Raw genomic sequence first — 20,279 nt, forward strand, 5'->3', positions numbered from 1 at the left:
GCATCCGTCATGGCAGAGCAGTCTGACCTCTGGCCCCAGCCAAGGCCACTTATTCATGAGCCATCAGCAGGTATGAGCACAGCCCGTTAATAACGCACCCATCGATTGGCTCCTGTGCTGCGCCGGCTGGGCTGAGATCGATGGTCCTGCCTAAGTACATGCACCACAAAACTTCCAAGAAATACCACCCCAACGCTTCAACACAGCACTGGGCTGTCACTTCCTCAATTTATGAACTGACAAGACTCCCATCAGACCCACCTCCAGCCTGGCTCTTCATGCTCCAGCAGAGACCCCCTGTCTCCTGTGTGAGCAGGATGCTGCCCTAACCCTGCTTGTCCTAACCCAGGGGACAGGAGCCCACTGACCATTGACACTGAGCCTGGGGTTGTGGAGTGGAGCAGGACTGGGGAGCAGAGATGCATCAGTGGGAGCAGTGACACCCTCAAACATGCACGCACCTGGCTGCAGCACTGGGGCTGAGGATGGCATTAGCTCTATGGGCCACGTCACTCAACAGTTTATTTCAGGGCTGTTAAACACTGTTTTGCATATTTATTAAATTGAAGACAGTTTATGCCTGCAATTACTCTGCCTGACAAGCAGCCGCCAGCAGCTGGAGCAGCGTCTGACTCAGAGCACTCGGGTATTACCCTGTGATGATGCTGCTGTGGCCGCCCAGCAGCAGCCAGGAGCACTCAGCCCTTCAGTGCGATGGCTGAGGGGAAGATTTAGGAGAAAACCATCATGATGCTCCCAGCCCCAGAGCTCTGCATTCCACGTACCCAACATGGCACTTCTGATGGATGAGTCCCGCACTTCACTCCAATCTGCTTGGAGTTAGGCAGTAGCAATCATTTTTTTCAAGCCTTGTCATATATAAAAGCAATTGAGTCAGCAAGCACCAGTTGTCTGGCACAAGGAGAGATGATATTTTTACAAGGTTTTGCAGAAGGTCTATAAAAGTTTGTTCTTTCTTTAAAAAATAAATACATATTTGACAACGCCTCTCTGGAAAAAAATGGGAAAAATTAAACTTGCAAATTGAAACATTATGTCTGTGAGAGATGTGCTTAAAGACCCTCTTTACCGCTGATAGGAAGTGACAAAGATTTTGTGTATAAACTGTGTCTCAGGCCAATGTCTTTGGAAACTGGGAATTTCCCTGACTGTTCTGGCCCCAAATTGTGGAAATGCTGCAGTTGCTGTGAACGTCCTCCCACAGAGGAAAGCAGCCATGCCCTGCCCCTGTCGTGGGTGGCAGGGCTCTGTTGGGGTCACCCCCAAGCAGCAGTACTAATGATGCTCACTCCAGCGGGGCTGGGAAGGCTGCAAAACTACTGGTGTCCCCTGTCTCATGTCGATGCCAGCCCCATGGGGACAGCCAGCCACTGGCACCGGCATCACAGTGGACCCTGCAATGCCCTGGATCCATAAGGAATCCCCTCAGCCACTCACAAAGGACCAGTTTGGATTCCCACGAGGGATGGAAATGAGAGCCAAGACAGAGCACTGCTGCTTGGCTTGCATGGCAGCCAGTAGCAACCCAGAGGCACCCCGAGGCACCCCACAGCACCCTGAAACACCCCACACCACCTCACTCCTGCCCAAGGAGGCCTGGAGGGGATTTTGATGTGCTGGTCCTGCCAGGGCCAACACTGCCAGCATCGGTTCATTCCCACTGGTCGCTTTGCGGTTGTTGGAGCTGAAGGAAACGCTGACATGAATCTGCAGCTATGGATTTTTTTTGACAGAAGCTGAGCCCTCGGGATTGCTGCTCATTCTGGGCTTGAGAAGGAGCTACTTAGTTATAACCAATCTTTTTATAACGATTTTTCATTGTAGAGATAGAGTATTAATTATTAGAGGGTATTTAAAAAAGCATTAGCTCTCTGACCCCTGGAGATGCTCTGGGCTTGTCAAGTGTCTTCCACAGATCTATGGGGCCAGGGGCTGTTCATCAGGACAGTGGTGATGCCTTAAGGCACCAGGGGAAGGTGCTGGGCAGTGGGAATCTCTGGCAGCAGGCACTGGCACCACTTGCTTGCTGCCCCTCTGCCATCCCTGCTGGCAGCCCCTTGCTCTTTGTGGAGCAGGACACCCTGCTCCTGGCAGCCCCTTGGAGCAGGCTGCGCTCAGCAGCCTTCGGTGTCACTTCATTCCCCTGCCCCACCACATCCAAAATCTACTTGGGGCAGAGACCCTCTCAGCCCACCTGCCCCAGGGAGGCAGTGAGTGGCCCTGTGGGGCTGGGGCCGCTCTGGAGCACTGCTGGCACCAGACCACCACTGGCAGCCCTGCACACCTCCCACCCGGACACACTCATCCTGTGCATAAAATGCATGTTAAAGATTTGTCTTCACCTTCATTAATACCAGAATTTATTGCAGGAGAGAGGATTTCTTTATTTTACAAAACGTATAGATGGAACACAAGCAAATTGCTGGCTTTTACTAGCATATAAACTGAGAAAAACCTCTGAGATATGTCTACATTACACTAAACTGCATCCATAATTCATACCTAAAGGAGAAATTTTTAGCTCCCTCGGAGGTTTGTGAATCTATTATTGATGGGACCGTGTTAGGCAACAATAGGCTCCCTCATATTCACACGCCATTTACTGGCTGAGTAAGGCTGCGGCTCCTCCACCCAGAAGCGCCAGCTCTCTGTTAGATTTTTGCAAGGATTTGGAAGGGATTTAGTTAAGAACCTGAAGTGATGTAGACTGAATTGGGAGAGTGTTTCTAGATAGATTCCCACTCCCAGGTTAATCAATAGATCAGGAATGTGGAAGATATAACAGGAACAATCTGTTCCTGTTCAGATTTCAGAGAGCAGCGTTCACTGCAGATACACATCTTCTGAACTGGAGTATGGGATGCATTACTGGTGGTGACTGGAGTGGGCAAAACCACCAAGCCTTTCACTGCACATAATACAGTGGGCCTGGCAAGGGGTCACCATTGAGTCACACCTTACACAGGCCTTTTGGTCTTCTTTATAAAAATTTTTAGACACTTTTTTAAAGCAAATCAAAGCTAAACTCCCAAGAGATATTGAACTGAGCCCTCCTGCAAGAAGCAGTGCAGGTTCCTGTGAACAATGGCAGTAGGGTGGGGCAACAGTGCCCAATGCAGTTCCATAGCCAGGGCTGAGCTATGCTTGGGGACACTGACATCTCTGCTACAGTGGCTCAATGGAAGGGAATTTTGGGAGAGAGCAGAGGAAGTGACAGCAGTTCACAGCAGCATTATAAATTAAGGAAATGTGCCTGGCACATGCAGGTATTTACAGAGCATGTAGAAGTTAGCTTAAATCTAAACTAAAGGCTGCTGTTAACAGAAGAATCCCATCCTTCCCAACCCATCGATACAGAGCTGAATTAGATCCAGGAACCACAATGGAAATCTCAGTGCTACAAATCTCGCTGACAATATGTTTTTTTCCACAAATAGACGCAAAGCCAAGTAAAAACACTCACAACAGTCCTTATCTGACACATTCGCCTTTGATTAGCTTTTAATTGCTCATTAAGATTTGGGTGGTTTATGCCTTTTCTGCATGGCAGAGGAGCAGCATCCTGCAGGGCCATGACAATGCTGGCCAGAACTCCACTTCAGTGGACTCCATTCCTCCTGGGACCAGCACTGCTGCTGCTGGCAGTGCCTGCCCACTGAGCCTGCCTCAGGTGCTGCCCTCCTGTTTGGGTGCTGCTCCCTGGTTCTGGTGCTGCTCTTTGTACCTCCCCATCCCCACTGTATTTAGCTCAGGTTGGGGATAGTCAGTGAGGATGGAAACAAATTATTGCTGTAGGAGCTGCACAACAAAGTCTTTCTGGAAGAAAAAACATCAGTGGTGGCTCAGAGCCAAGGTGGTTATGGCATTACGCAGACCCATGGGATTACAATTTGCCTCTGTTTGCTGGCTCAGGTGGAGCAGGATGCCCAGCGCTGGGAGATGGCACAGCTCTGTGTCCAGCAGGGCTCTCTGGCTGTGTTCTCACACCTGCTCTGCTGAGGTGAGTGGGGCTTTCTGGGTGCTGGGCTGTGGGTGCTGTGCTGTGGGTGCTGTGCTGTGGGTGCTGTGCCGTGGGTGCTGTGCTGCAGGTGCTGTGCTGTGGGTGCTGGCTGAGGCAGGCAGGATGCAGACACTGGCCATGCAGTACTACACATGCAGCCATGGGCCCTTGGTGCCACTGCTGCCAGCAGCGCCCACCCTCGTGGCTGCACAGAGGTGGATGCTTGGTTTCTCCTTGCTCCTGGAACGAGCACCTTCATCAGCAGAGACTGAGCATGTCAGGGGCCTCATGTTTGTTTATGAGAGGTTTGTGTGAAATTTTAGGATTTACAAAGTAGTCATATCATTTAATCCTCTTTAATGAGGTTTGGGGATTTATGAGCAAGATATTTTCATTTGCAGCTTGCACAATTAACCTCGGTTAACCTATAAAGGAAACTTCAAGATAAGTTTGACTTCTTCAGTTATCAAAGCTGGGTTTGAAGAGTGGCAGCAGGCCTGCTTGCTCTGCACAGAGGACCCAGCTGCATCCTGCACATTTGAAGCAGCCCCAGTGTGTATGAGCTTGTGTACACTCCTTCTCTTACAGTTTCTTTAGAGATTAAGCCCTTTCTCTCCTGCCAAGCCCCTCTCTGCTCCTCATAGAGCCCCGGCTCCATGGCTCCCCATGGCCCTGCAGCTTCCCATGCCCCCCACATTCCTCCTGCAGTCATGGGGCTGCTGCTCCATTGGGGCCAGGAAAGGAACTGGTTGGGAGCAAATCCATCTAGGAGCCCCAGCAGATGTTGCTGCTGAGGCTGGAAGTGCTTCATGGAGGAAGCAGCAGTGTGGGAAGGCAGTGAGGCCTCTTCTGAAGAGCACCAACAACACATGGCACAGACAGACGAGAAGCATCAAGGGCATAAGGCTCAGCTAAGGAACATCAAAGATACAGGGTGTGGACAGCTGAAGAGCATCAGGGACACAGGGCACAGTGGGGATGATGCTCATGGTGGTGTAAGAAAAGCTTTGTTTTTGGTCTCCAGCTTTCTGTGACCCTGGTGGCCCTGGGGATCACCCAGAGCTCCTGAGTGCCCAGGAGTCCCTGTGCCCCAGCCATGGAGCACCAGTTCCTCCAGCCCCAGCAATGCCCGTGCTGGTGGCAGCAGTTTGGGCATCACAGATGTTCTTTTGGCTGGCACACACTGCTGTGGGAGGGCAAAGTGACCCCATGGCACAGCACGGGAGGGGCGAGTCCCCAGCACAAGAAGGAACACCCATGCAGTGTCCCCAGCCAGCAGTGACACTGGGGCAGTGCTGCCAGCCTTTTAAAGTTCCCATAATTCCACAATAAATCAGTATGATAATTTCTCTCTGCAATAAAGCCCCTATTCCCGTCGCGAACTCTCATAACCGGCACCTCAATCTTTCTGTGCTCTTTGCTCTTTATTACCTTCCAATGACTTAAGCCCCTGAACTGAATAACTTCATCAAGGTGTCAACCTAAACAGATTTTTCCCTATAATGGCCCAACTCTCACAGGTTCTTAATGAAAAATATTGATTCCAAAGGATTAGTTGCAGATTTATGTGGTGGATGCTGATCCCTCTGTCACCTGATACCTTATCAGTGGATGAAAGAACTGATCCTCCCCACATGGTTTTAAAAAAGCAATCACAGACTGTGTCAAGCAGAGCTTATTCACAGAGAAATGCATATAATGCTGTGTCTGGATCAGATACGATGCTTAACAGAGAACTAATAGTCGGCGACGGGGCTCGGCCCTGTGGCTAGGCCAACCTGCAGCTCCCTGCTGGCTGTAGCTGGGCAGAGCCTGCGCTGATTCCTGGGGCTCAGGGCCCTGCCTTGGCCACAGCGGGGCCAGGTCCCTCTGCAGCCGCCTCTGCCAACCTCCGCCGGGGGATCATTGGCTCTAAAGACCATCACAAGTGTCTATCTACGAGCTGGCAGGCTGTATAACACACCAGAGAAAAGGACTGGATTCTGTGCCCCAAACCCTGCTGTTCTGTGCTGTGCTGTGCTGATGCCCCGGCGGGTCCTGCCTGCTCCTGGGGCTCACAGCACAAGAGCATCCATGACCGGGACAGTGCCTGGCAACAGCCAGGGCCGAGCAGGGCATCCCAGCTGGTGTGCCCTGGACCCTCCCAGCACCCGCGGGACCCACTGTGGCCAGCCCAAGGGCAGATGCCAGGGCAGGGACCGGCCCCTGCTCCCTCGGGAGCCGCAGTCAGGTCTGCAGGGTTTGGGGGATGTACGGTGAAGGAAACACCAGCAGTCATGGCTTTTGCTGGCAGCCACATATCCGATTATTCATCTTTTTCTTCCCTCCCTCCAGAAACTTGCAGCTGAAATTAATTCATAAATTACAGCCCAGAGTGAGGCATTATAAATAACAGCAGAAGGGCTTTGATTATTTACATTTTTATGGAATCTGAACTGATCAAATACACGGAAGTCACCAGGCACATGGGAGAATTATAACGTGTTCAGACATGATTTAAGGCCGTGCAGGAAGGACCCTTCCAGAAGAAGTGATCAGGCAGGGCCGGTCACTCTGCATCATCTGAGTGATGTACAGACACCACTAAATAAACCTCAGCCCTCTGGAACTTCAGGGAGAGAAGAGAAAGCCAGGACTGCCTATGGCATCAGCCCTACAGCCACCCCTGTGTCTCCCGGTCTCCCGCTGTTTGCTGGGTGCAATAATGAATGTTTTGGCAACAGCCTTGCTCAAAATCTAATAAAATTATTCAGGATTCTGCGAGAAGCCTTGGAAATGGAGGCTGTCCTACAGCAGCCCCGCGTGGCTCTGGCAGCAGAGCTCTGCGTTTGGGCTTGATTTAAAACCTCATTCGTTTTTCATTAGCTCAGAATTGCTGCAGACGAAGGTTCATTTTTACTACGTGCGTGGAACACGAACGAAAATCGGGATTTTGTTTCTTCCATTTACCTCGTGTATGAAGTCACCCGGTTTTAGGATGAAAGGAGTTATTTACTTCCAATTACCTAAACATGACTGAGAGCAGGAATATCCTTTCCTTGCTATCAAATGACTTGCATATTACTCATCCCAGCAGGCTGCTCTCCCCTGCCACAGCGGGAGCTCACCCTGTCACCCCTCTGCCTGTGCCCTGCTCTTGGCACAGACACTCCCAGCCTCTGGCTTCCCCTGCCCTAGCTGGGATCCTGTGGGATGGCTCAGCACTGCCTGGGAAAGGCAGCTGTTCTACCCCAGAGGGGTGTGATCCACGTGTCCCAGAGGGGATGTGATCGTCCTGCCCCAGGGCATGTGATCCACCTGTCCTGAGGGAATGTGACTCACCCTTGTCCAGCCAGTGTCCACCCAGGGCACCCACGTGGCAGTTTAGGGATAACTGGGGCCTGCGGTGCATTGTGCTCACTGCACAGGTCCTGCAGCCCTCCCTGCCAGCACCCACCACCCATGGGAGCCTCCAAGGACAGCAGCAGGCAGAGCTGTCCATGCTAAGTGGCAGAGCAGGCAGATCTCCCCGGTAAGGAGGTGGGGGCCCAATGCCTACCTTCCACCCCAGCAACTGGTCAGCACCAGTGCACTGTCCCCACTGCACTCCCAGCCTTCTCTCTCCTGCACCCCCTTCCCTCCCCAGAGCCCAGAGTCTCTTTAAGCTGGGCTGCTTCTCTCCCGACTTTGTAATTTACAGCACAAGCAAACTCTGTTCTCATTTCCAATTACTTCACCATTCAGGGCATAAAAACTATTCCACCAATTAAAATTGCAATAATTAAAATTGAGGCTTTGTATTGCTTCTGCCTTTCAAACACTTTACAAACTCTCCCTAAACTCCCTATTTCAAAGCTCCATTCATGTCTTGATTTCCTGGCTAATTTGTAGAGCCACTGTGAGTGCTGGGCGGGCAGGGGCAGCCCTTATCTCCTCTTAGTGTATATTTATTTCTTCACTTTTACTTTATTATTCTGCAAGCTCTGGGTGTTTGTTTACACAATATGTGGGACCCTCACCTCTGTCTGAGCCCATCCCTGCCTGAAAAGCACCTGGAGCTGCTCTTAATTCTTGATCTGTTGCAAATCGGTTGAGCTGTGACCAGAGAAGGCTCTTTTCCAGCTACCTCCCTAAGGCTGTAATGCATCTTTATTCTGAGTTCTCTTCCCAGTCTGGCATTGCTCACCTATTTCTCCTCAGAAAGCTCTGTGCACCCTGGACCTGGACATGCTTCTCATGGGAAGAGAGGAGTGGAAAGGCAGTATGTATTTTGTATGCAGGAATAAATGAGAATGGATTTTAATTCCTCCTAATTGAGTCTCCAGAACTCAGACAACTTTCCAATTAACGCAAATTAACATAGTATACTTGACATCCCATAGCATCCCATTAAATTTCCTAAAATAAGATGTGTAACGCTTCTCTCTTCACAGAGATGATCCCATCAAATGCTACACCTCAAAAGTATTTAAATAAACCCTTGCACCAGCTGCAGTGTTGAAGCCCTCTCTAGAGAGATGCACCTGCCCAGCAGCAGCATCTGCAGGTGCCACTGGTACCAAACAGGCCATTGGCTCAGCACATGGCCAAGTTTGCTGGCTGATCCCAGGCATGGAGATCCCTGTGTGGGAGCCCAAGCCCAGATAAACATCCCCTCCAGCTAGTAATTTATTCTATGATATGGCTTGAACACTTTCTGTCCTCATGCCATGAGCTGATTATGCAAGACCAACAAACAAGACGCAGCTTAGGAAGTAAACATCTGGTTGGGAGTCAGCTGAATAACTCCTAAAAATTGGTATTTTTCTGCTTGTTGCCATCATGGATCACAGCCCTTATAATTTGCTACCCACAGCTCTCTGCTGGATGTGCATTTCTTGTCCCTAACCTGCATCTAAGACAGAATCCAGCTGTGCAAAATCATATTTCACTTTATTTAGTGTCATGGAAACCTTTGCCTAGACAACAGAGGCACAATGCCAGCTGGCGCAAGGAACTCAGCTCAGGAGAGGACTGGAGCTGAGCAGAGTGAGGTGAGTCACTGCCTGTGGCCCCCGCATTGCCCTCAGTGCCCTGCTAAGCCACACCCTGATCCCCACTCCGCCCCTGGCCACAGCACGATCCCACTACCCAGGGGCTGCTGGGTGAGACCAGGATGCCTCCAGCTGCAGGGATGCATGCCCCCATCCACTAAGTTGTCACTGGGGTGTTCTTAAAGTGCTGCATCGCTCTTGCTCCCAGGTCTTCCCCCACATTCCCGAGCCTCCATCTCTCCCTGGGTCTCCCCTCTCCTCGCCTCAGCATCTGTTCAGGAGGTTTGTGGGGTCCCAGCCCCCTGAGGTGGGTTCCATCAGTGAGCCTGCCAAAGCCCAGTGTATAAGGGGAGGGAAAGACAAGCCTATAAATAACAGGTAAGAGAAGAAGCCAAGAGTTCTGGGAAAGGCTTGGTGACACATCTATAACAAATAAATCATAAAAACCTGATGAACTAATACACAGCCTTCCCGCCACTGCTGACCTCCAGCTCTCAACTGCGGCAATATGCCAGGAGACCAAAATAGCAAAAAACACCAATTAAATATTAAAACTCACAAATGTAAAACTGAGCAGGAGAGGGGAGGGGGCCCGTGTCAGCCCCAAGGGCCCTGTATGATCAGGTTCCCACCTTCTGCAAGAAAAAAGGACAATTTGTATTGGAAACTAGACCTTCCAAGCTCATTTCTACAGAAAACATTCAATGCTGATGACACCGTTTGGAGTGTGATGGAAGCCTGTCCACTGCTGGGACTTCTGGCACACTTATCCCAGACATTTGGCTGCTTTGCAGTTACTCTGTACCTGAATTTGCTCCTCGATGGGCTCTGCCTGCCTGACAGTGCTCTGGAGCCCTGGAAGAAGCATTCCTGGGGTCTGGCTCTGGAGCTGTGACTGTGGCTAGAGCCCATCCCCTCTTGTCCAGCCCTCACAGAGGCCAGGGACATCAGAAAGGGCAGCTAGGGTAAGGAGAGGTTCTTTGTGCTAAAAGGTGGGCAAGTGCAATGCAAACCACGGGCAGATCAGTTTTGCGCAGCCTTTAAAGTGTTATCACACATCAGGAATAGGGATAAAGGTCAAAATCATTAGTGTTTGAGTTCTGAATTAAATCCCCTGCAATTAGCCCTGAGAAGCCAACTGGAGATGCTGTTGAGATAACAGAGCAGGTATCTCTGTAATTGATAATTACGAGGTGTAAAGACGTGTGCTTGCTTTGAAAAACATAATTGTTTCTCATCTGAAAAGATTACTTTATCGTAATGGTCTGCAATTATTTTTATTTTAGACAGTCTGGGGCCAACATCTGCAGCCTCAAAACAGCCCATTTCACAGAAAATTGCTGCAATTTGCCAGTTTCCCCCACGCAGGAGGATGTTTGCTGTTGTTCAAAGGGACAGAACTGGGGCTGTTCTCTAAACCTCACAAGGAATTCTATCATTCTGTGAAATCACACACATCAAGCACCTCTCGGGGCATTTTTATCTTGCTCCAGTTCTGCATGAGCTCCAGGCATGCCCAAGGTATTTGCTGCTCCTGCATTTGCTGATGCCAGTGGAGAACCAGGAGGGCATGAGGGAGCAGAGCTGGTGCCTGGAGAGGGGGGCAGAGGCAGTGCCAGGTCCTGCCCCTGTGTGCACAGCGCTGGGCTCAACTGCCTGCTGAGCCTCCCTCGGGAGGCAGGCTCTGGGGTGGCAGATGCCCAAAGCCATCCCAGAGGTCTGCACGAGAGCATGACCTGCCTCGTGTATCCGAGGTGGGGAGATGAACCCTGAGGTGTCACAGCAGAGAATCCCTATGTACTTCAAAGCAGAGGATGTTCTTTTTAAGTGATCTCCCAAATGACTCCTGCTCTTTTGCACACCCCTGGCCAGGAGGGAGCATGGCCCCACTTGGCCAGAAGTCATGGGGTGCAGGACTGCATGGCAAAGCCCAAACAGTCCCTTCATCAGCGCTGAACAGGAGACTTCTGTTATCTCTGCTTCACACCACAGCTGCCAGAGACCGTGGGTCTCTGAGACTGACCCTTCACCTGTAGTGTCCTGGAATTATGGCCTTCAACAATCAGTGCACATGGACCAGGTCATGGGGGAACAGCCTGATCAGGGAGCAAACTGCACCTGCCACACCTCTGCCTTTCCCACAGCCAGGAGTTTCCCCGCTCCTTGAGGGCAGAGCAGGGGTGATGGACACTGTCCTTGCATTGGGATTGGTAGACCTGCCCTGCCAGCCCCAGCAGGAAAAGAAGCATGAGCAGGGAGGGTTTAGATTAGCCTCTGGCTTGAACCAAGTCCCATGGGACAGGAGCTCCAGCTGGCAGTGGTGCAGGGACAGCCCCACATGGGCCTCTGGGCAGCTCCCTGGAGAGCAGCTGAAATCCTGTTAAATGAGAAAATGCCAATTTGCTTAAAATGGACATGCTTCATCAGTGGTAAGAGGAGCTGAGTATAATTTCATAACTTTCCATGTTGCCTGATGGCTGCACATACATCTGTGTTCATTACTGCAGCAGCACCAAGCAGGCGTGCCCAGTGTGCTGCCCTCAGAGAGTGGGGCAAAATGGGCCAAAGGGGCTCCAACTCGTGGCCAGTCCCTGCTGACCCCCTGAGCACCAGTGGCTGCTGGACTGCGCTGCCAGCTGTGGGAAGGTGATCACAGAGCAAGGGCTGCCCCAACCCCCAGCCCAGGTCCAGGCCGGGCAGAGGGACTCCTCTTCACCCAGGTGCCACCCACACAGCTGAACCAACCTCCCTGACAGCAGGGCACAGGAGGGCAGCTGCGGGGACAGGCTCACGTGCCACGCATGACACAGCAGCCTGTGGGGCTCCCAGAAATGCCAGTGCACAGACAGGCTTTGCCAGAGGTGCCATCGTGTGCAGAGCTGCCTGTCTGTTTGCAATGCACAGCAGTCAGGTTTGATTTAAATATTTGCTCTGCTTATGCCAAATAGTTGTTCAAAATCTTCAGGGACATTAATATTTATGCATGAGTTTTGAATAAATCTGTTATGATCAAAAGGTCTTGCATAATTGTGGCTCATTGCTGCTGCCCAGGACCCTTCAGAGCCCACACAAAGTGGCAGCATGGAGCAGTGCCATCACCAGCCCAAGTACTGACCTTTATGAGAGTGTGTGCAGAGCTGTCCTCATGTCCTGCTGTTATCCTGTCCTCCTGCATCTTTGAAAGCTCTGTCACTGCAGCAGTGCTCCCAGGTTGTCCCTGCCAGTGCCCTACACACAGTCCTTCTGGTCTGCTCCACGCTGTCCCTGCCCTGTGGGGTGACATTCTGCCAGCAGGCAGCGGGGTGACACAGCACTCACGAGCAGCAGCTCTCACACTGGCCAGGCACAGTGTTTGAGGGTCTCTGCTCTACACACTTCACACAGCGGATGGGAGCCCGTCACCCATCCCTTGGCTGGCAGCAGGTCCCATGTGCCAGGCACTGCCAGAGCTGCCTGCACACCTGCTGGCCCTGTCACTCTGTCCCACCATCCTCTCCTCCATCCAGGAATTCTAACGTTCAGGGGCTCTGGCATCCTGGCCAGAGTGATGCTTAGGGGCTGCCAAGGGAACACAGTGGGATGCAGGGGTCCCTCCAACTCACCATGGCAGCACCAAAATCACGGGGGCTCCTTGCCTGGTGCAACCTTGGCTCTGTGCTATTTAGCCCAGGGAGGCTGTGATTAAAGAGTGATTCATGCCTGGCATAGAGCGTCCTTCCAGCAATCCATCTCCCACACAAGTTCCTCTGAGCAGAGGCAGGTAAATCAGAGCAGCTGGCAGTGGGCCTGGCTGGGCAGTGTCACCTGGGGGCTGCCCTGCCATGATGGAGGGATTGCCACGGCAGGGGCTGCTGCCACTGGCAGGGATTTATCACCCCCGTGCTGCCAACACAAACTCAGTGTGGGGAAGCAGTGCCACTGTAATTATTCTGCAAACATAATTAGGTACAAATGTAGTGAATAAGTAATACTAAAATATATTTATTTCCCACTATTCTCCCAACTCATGCAGCCCATTAAAATGCATTATTATGATAATTTGTCATGAAAATGACAACATTTATTAATGCATTAAACTAAATTCCTAGTAAATTAGTAATTGGCTAAACAATGCCACTGAGATCACTGCGTTGGGGCCTTTAGCAAAAGAGAGGAATGCAGGAGGAAAACAATTTAGTTTTGTAGTTTCTCCCACTCTCCTAGGCGGCAGCTTGAGTTAAGCTGTGGGAGAGCATGGCCAGCGAGGCCAAGGCCACCTGGTCCCTGCAGAGGGGCAAGCCTGCAGCCGGACACCTGCCAGGGCTCCGGGTCAGTGCCTCGGAAGGATGGGAACCCCAGCAGGCCGGACAGCGATGAGGTGGGAGCTCTCTCTAGGGAGCCAGGCTCTGCTCCCACGCAACCAGTGACAGGACGAGTGGAAATGGCCTCAAGCTGTGCCAAGGGAGGCTCTGGTTGGACATCAGATGAATTTCTTCATGGTCAGACACTGAAGGAGCTGCCCAGAGGGAAGATGTAGTTTTCATCCCTGGAGGTGTCCAAGAAACGACTGGAACGGGGAACTCAGTGCTCTGGTCTGGTTGACAAAGTGATGATCAGCCAAGGGTTGGACTCAATAGTCTTAGAGGTCTTTTCCAAACCAAATGATTCTGGGATTCCGGGACTCGGATCGCACTGCGTCAGGCGTCTGTGTCTGAACTTTCAGGGATGTGTTTTAAAACTCCCTTTGACTGTGCAGCAGCTCAAGGGAAACTGAAGCCGGAGTCAGTTGCAGCGCGGCAGCAGCTGCCATTGCTCCTCGGGATCCGTTGCTGTTGGGGATGTGTCCAACCATCCTGCTTCTCCATTGAACACCAGGGACAAGCCCATCCAGCTCCTCCTGCCTCTGCTCTCAATCTTGTTTATTACACAGAAAATAACAGAGAGGCGTACGAACACCCCGAAACCTGAGGCGCCTCCCCGCCCCCGGAGCCTTGCGGCCCGCCCTGTCCCGCCCCTCAGGCCGCCATCTTGTCAGCGGGGGAGGCGCCCCACGGCTCCGCGGCCGGCAGCGACCCCTGGCGGGAGCGGGGCGCAGCGGCGGCGGGGAACGGGGATAGCGAGAGTAACGGAATAACGGGGATAGCGATGGGAATAAACGGGGGTAGCGACAGAGATAACGGGGATAGCGACGGAGATGCGACGGGGATAACTACGGAGACAACAACGGCGATAGCGACGGGGACATCAACGGCGATAGCGGCGGCGATAACGGCGATAGCGGCTGGGATAACGGGGATAGCGGCGGGGATAACTGCGATAGCGGCGGGGCCGGCCGCGGGGCGCGCTGTGGCGGTCACGGCCCGGAGCCCCCGCCCGGTGCCGTCCCGCCGTGCCTCAGCAGAGGGCGCCGTGTCCCCGGGCTGAGGTGCCGTGCCGCGGGCGGGGACGGCCCTGACCCGCCCTGGAAGGAATTTCCTCAAATATCCCGTCTGATCCCCCCCATCCCGGCGTAACCTCAGGCTGCTGCTTCTCCTTCTGTTGCTGGTTACCTGTGAGAAGAGACTGACGCCCCTGAAGGTGCGAACACTCACGGGACCAGCTGCGGCCAGGGTGAACAGGCGCTGCCCCGTGCCCTCGCTCTGCCACACGGAGCAGAGGTCACCACTCGTCTTGTCCCCTCCAGCGCCGGCTCTGTACACTTGTCAGCCATTCCAGGCCTAAGGGGGCCCCAGAGACCCTAGGGGTGCTGCTCTTCGTTGTGGCCCTGTTCCCTGTGGTGCTGTGCTGGCCACTGTGCTGGCGTGCCAAATGGCCTCTGGCTGGAGGTGGCACGGGGGATCCATGTCACAGCCTCTCCCCAGCGGCCAGGAGCTGCCTGTCCCCAAGGAAAGCGACATGCTGCATGGTCCCCTATGAGCCGAAACTACCTTGGCACACTTGCTGGGTGGGACCTGGAGCCATTCCCTCGGCTGGCTGTGCTGCTGGCGTGATTGAGCGTGGTGCAGTCCAGCTGCCTGTCCCGCTGCCTGGTACATGGCCACAGTGAGCTCCTGTGGAGCAAGGCTGGATTACAACAACTCCTTTTACCTCTTTTGCCCTAAGAAAGGCAATTGTCTCTTCTGGGCTTTTAGTTTTGTGTGGCACTGTACTGCCAAGGGGAAGGTGCTGTAAAAGCCCCAGGCAGGGTAGCAGCAATGTCAAACAGCTGTGCAGCTGGACACCCCAGGTCAGCTGAGGTTCCAGTTCCCACCATGGCTGTTCTGAGCAGCAGCAGGAGCACTGCAACTGGATGTGATTGCCCAGAAGAGGCTTTGTCTGGGCAAAGCTTCTGTCCAAGGTTCCGACTACCTCCAGGGCTGACTGAACTTTCTCTCTGCTGGGCTGTGGGAGACTCCTGTCCTGTCTGGTGCCCGAGGCGGAGAAGCAAAGGCTGGTCCTGGGACAGAGGCAGGTCACTCTCTCCTGGATGCCGCGGTTGGCTGCTAGGGAGCAGCTGCCTGTGTTTAGTATCAGCCACTTGCCTGCTTGATTCCCAAGCAGCAGGCAACACTGCACCTGCTGTGAGAGTTCAAGTAAGTTGTGTTTGTTTCTGCATTTTTCCCAGCTGAGAAATTCACTCTGTGAACTTTTAATCCTGTTTTCCTGGGGCAGGAGAGGCCACTGTGGGTGAGGTGGGCGGTGGTGAATAGTTGTGTTTGCTGCCTGCTCACGAAGAGCTTTCCCAGCTGAATTACTCTGCGAACTCCAGCAGTGTGCAGGCAGCCCACATCTGTCACACACAGAGGTTTGGCAGCACATTGATTTTGGGGATCCACTCTGCTCTTACTGGTGCTGAAGACTCCTCAGACTTGTATCAGACTGCACAGTCACCCTGGGAATGGCAGTGGAGGGAACCTGGGGGGCTTGGAGGAGGAGGATTTGCTGCATTCCCTCTGGGATAGCCAGGCTACCTCTGTGTGGAACACCCTCGTGTGGGCACAAACAAGATCAGACCAGGATCAGGAGGAGGAGATGTGTCCAGCCAGCCTTCCCTGGTGCCTGGTTCTGTTCAGGTGGCTGGAGAAGTTGAAGACAGGAGGGGAGTGGGTGCCATGGGGCCTGCTCAGAAGGTCGGGGCACCTGCAGGAGCCCATGGGGAGCCAGGCCTGTGCCCTGACCCAGACAGCTGCAGGTCACAGCATGGCAGTGTGCAGGGCAGGAGGATCAGCATTCACCTGCCCTCCTTGCTGTGGATGGGGCTCCAAAAGCAGCGCCTGCTTCTTCATTCCACTCTGTTAAGCACCTGTAACTGTGACCGACAGCATGGCCCCAGGCAGCTGCTGCTCTCTGCAGTTCCCCTGTATTTTTGCTGTGCTGGCAGCACAGAGCCAAGCAAAGGACGAGTGTAGCTGCGTAGAGACACTCAGGTTCCTGAGGTGATGTTGAGGAAACTGCAGCAAGGAAAACAACAGATTTGTGGGGAAATCCAGAGGCGGGGAAAACAGCTGTGACAAAGCCATTGTGGCACAGCTTTCTGAGCACCTAATGAAAGCTGGCACTAGGCTTGGGCACCTGGCCCTGCTGCTGGGCTCTTGCCCACTTCATGCCCTACTTGCCAAGCTGACCTTCTGGCCTGGTGCCTTCCCTACACCAGTCACCATCTCCATGGATGCACTGCTCCTCCCTAACAGCCAGGACCATGCTATGGCCCAGGTGCACGGTGACGCCAGCTCCTTCTGCCACAGTGCATCCATGCTGTCCCCTGCCTGGGGAGCAAGGACCTTAGAAACATTTCCATCCATCCTCAAACTGCCAGAGCAAGTCCTGGTGCCATCAGCTGTCATAGAGGGGAGCCACTGGAATGGCAGTGGATCCCTGGAGCTGCACTTGTGCATTTAAACATGCCAGATGTGGGCAGAACTACTACTGACACCTGTGGTATGGATGGATGTCTGATGTCTGGTGGACAGTCATTAAATGGACAGACTGTAAAGGATGTGCTGCCCTGATTGTCTAGGGGACTTTTCTGTCTCAAAGAAGACAGACAGAGCAGCACCTGGTAACTCTTTGCATGCCAAGACTTGTGGGACAAGAGGAAACAGATGGTTCTTTGTATTCACACAAGAAGAGTGCAGAGAAGTCTGTTCTGGCACTTCAAGTGTGAGCTAGGCAAGGAGCAGAATTCTTTATCTTCAGATAAAATCTTCCCCTGAATATGCTCATGTTCTGGCAAAAAAAAACTTTAAAAAAATCAAACCTTGGCTATCCTTCCTGCTGCAACAGCCCTTGCCCCCATGGAACAGAGCTGCAACTGGGAAGAAAGAGCCTTTGATGTCATGGAGTAGTTGAATGTTTTGCAGCTCCCTCCAAGGACCCCCTTGGCTTTCCCCTGGATATCTCCACCCCAGCAGAGCCCGCAGGGTAGGAGTGTGCTGAATGCTCCCTCAGCCCCTGCTTATCTGAGCCTGAACGTGCTGGGTGCACGTCCCAAAGGGCTGTTTTCCAGCAGCATGGGGGAGGGAGGTGACCAGGCCAGTGGCTGTGTGACAATGGTTGCCAGCAGGTGCCAGGACAAAAGTGACTCCCTGGCCATGCTTCTGCAGTGTCAAAAGGAACTCTGGAGCATGTGGCTGTTTTATTTGCTCAGGGGCAACCTGGAGCCCCAGGATGAGATCAGGAACCTGGGAGAATTTTCAAATCCTCCCTTTGCAATAAATCAACATCTCATTGCATGTGTTACTTATCTTATCAGCTTAATGCAATCCTTATCCAAAAAGACTAATCCAATTCCTCTAGAGAGATGTGTCTGATTAGATTAATTAATCTGTTTGCACTGGAGATTTGCCTAACTTGAACATCCTTGGGGCAAATTCCTCTCTGAACCCTGAGTGTTCTGTCTTAGTTGGAGAAGAAGGGGGAGAAGGGCAAAGGCATTGTTGAGGTGGAAAAAAGGCCCTGATGCTGTGGCTGCTTGAGTCAGATCAGAATGGGGAAGGAGCTTTGGAAAGCTGAGTGCCTCCCAGGGATGCTGTGAGCCCCACAGCTAGGTGCCAGCTCTGTACCTCACATTCCCAAACCCCACACTGGACACCAGCAGCATCAGCCTCCTTCCATGGTGGCACATCTGGCCAGGTAGCTCTGCAGGGGTTGCTTCTGGCAGGTTTTTTTTTTTTTTTTTTTTGAGTGTCCTCACTTTTAATACTTACTTTGAATAGTAAGTTTGCCCTATCAAGCTGATCTAGCTCCCAGCAGAGCTCTTTGTGGACAAAACCAGGATGGAATCAAAATTACAATTTTCTAATTGCCAGTTGGTGTGGCCACACATATTTGTAGCCATTATCTTCTTATAGCCATTATTATTGCTGCCAAGATAAAAGCTTTGGAAAATTAGTCGGTTTTGCTCAGGAATCTGCTTAATTGCACCAAGAGTATTGTGTTGGTTGGCAGTGTATAGACGAGGAGCTGGGGGTAGGAAGGGCAGCAGGGCTCCCTGCTAGGCAGAGCTGGGGCTGGCAGCTCTGTTCTGGAGCCCTGCTGTGGCAGGAGGGTCCAGAGCTGGGGCCACAGCACTGAACACCATCCCCACCATTCTTCCCACTCTCTGGCAAGGTCTAAAAAATATCATTAACATTTGTATTCAGATGTGCTCTCCCTGCCCCTTCTCACATGCAGCAAAAGAGGTGATTTAAAATTTATCAGCAAGTGTCAAGATAACCTGTGCAATTCAGCATCAAAGTGCAAAGACCAGTGCGAGATGACAGCTGCAGCATCTATGGAGTCACATGTTTTATCCCAGTAAGTACATGAAAATTGCAATGTGCTTTTCTGCTATTCAGGCTGAAGGGCTCCTTTAGCACCGACCAGCTCCTGATATCAAAGTGAATGATTTCTTTCATTATTCCTGGTTATGAAGCCTATTTTCTTGTTATTTGTCATTTGTGAAGCAATTTGGTTTAAAGATGGCTCGAAGCTTTTGTATTGAGCAATCAGGAAGAAAGTAGGGAAGGAATAACTAAGGGGAAGATTGGGATTCTTCGTCTCATCCTGCATAACGAAGCACAGGAGCTGTCAGATGTGGAGCAAGACCCATTCCTAGCAGCCAGACTGCATGAGCTCTGTGAGGGTTCAGGTGATTTCCAGGCTGGTGGGGGTGCAGGAGAGGGGTTCAGCTCAACGATTTCAGCTACTCGAGAACTAACGGTCCCTCTGGGACATGCCAGGAATTTAAGTGACTTTGGAGCCAGCAACTTTCTGCAACTCACAAATTTGGGCTTAAGAGCCAATCAATTGTGCAGTTGTTTTTGCACCACCAGAAATGGAGTATGGATCTGCTGGAGGAATTTTAGAGGGGCTTTTTATCCTCCCATCTGCAGCTGGGCTGCTATTCCTCATGCTGAAAAGCCAGCCATAAGAGTGTCCTGAAAACCAGCCCTGTGCTGCTGCAGGGCTTATATATCGCTCGCCGAGGAGCAATACCGTGGCAGCAGCTAGGAGGGAAACAAGAGGCAGAATCAATTCTCCAGCAAGTGTTGTTTGATTTTGTCATAAACCCCTAATATTCCATATTTAAAAATGTAGCTACTCAGCCTGGAGATGAAAAGCTGTGTCATTCAAATGCCACGGAGGGCAGCTGCAGGTGGTGGGTGTCTGCCTGCCGATTCCTGCTCTGGCAGATGGGCACGGGGCTGCCTGGTGCTGCTGGGCTAAGCCAGCCCCAGCCTCACCCGTGCCTGCTCACAGCCTGACCCACACCCCGCCTGCAGCCCGCTTCTCTTCCCATCGTGCGGGACCGTGTGCCCAGTGCTGCCGGAGCCAGCGGGGCTCAGTGTCCCGGCAGCTGTCCCTCCTCTTGGGGCTCTCCGCCGGTCCCTGCGCTCAGCTGGAGCCCCGGGGCTGAGGGCTGTCCCGGGGGAGCAGGGACATCACACCGCGCGGCTGGGCATCCTCTGCGGGGCTGCCACGAGTGTCCTCAGCACCGGGGGCTCGTCCTGTAGGAGATGCTGCTCGCCACGAAGAGCTGCTGGTGCTTTGCACTCCAGATGAGCAGCTTTGCTCCCAAGTGCAGAGGTAGGAATACCAGTGATTTCCACAGGATATTTTTACTGGCTGCTCGTGGAGAAGTGGCACTGCAAGTCTAAAATAGCTAGTGATGTAAAAGCAAATATAGGGAATGTGCCTGCAGAGGCCCCTCCTGGAGAAGACAGATTCCATCTGCTCTGGTACCAAGCATATTTCAGAGGAGTTTTAGTCCAGTTTCAGGAATTTGGTTCTCTCTCTGCACTCTGTAT

This window comes from Sylvia atricapilla, chromosome 15, assembly GCF_009819655.1.
Source record: "Sylvia atricapilla isolate bSylAtr1 chromosome 15, bSylAtr1.pri, whole genome shotgun sequence".
Taxonomy (NCBI): domain Eukaryota; kingdom Metazoa; phylum Chordata; class Aves; order Passeriformes; family Sylviidae; genus Sylvia; species Sylvia atricapilla.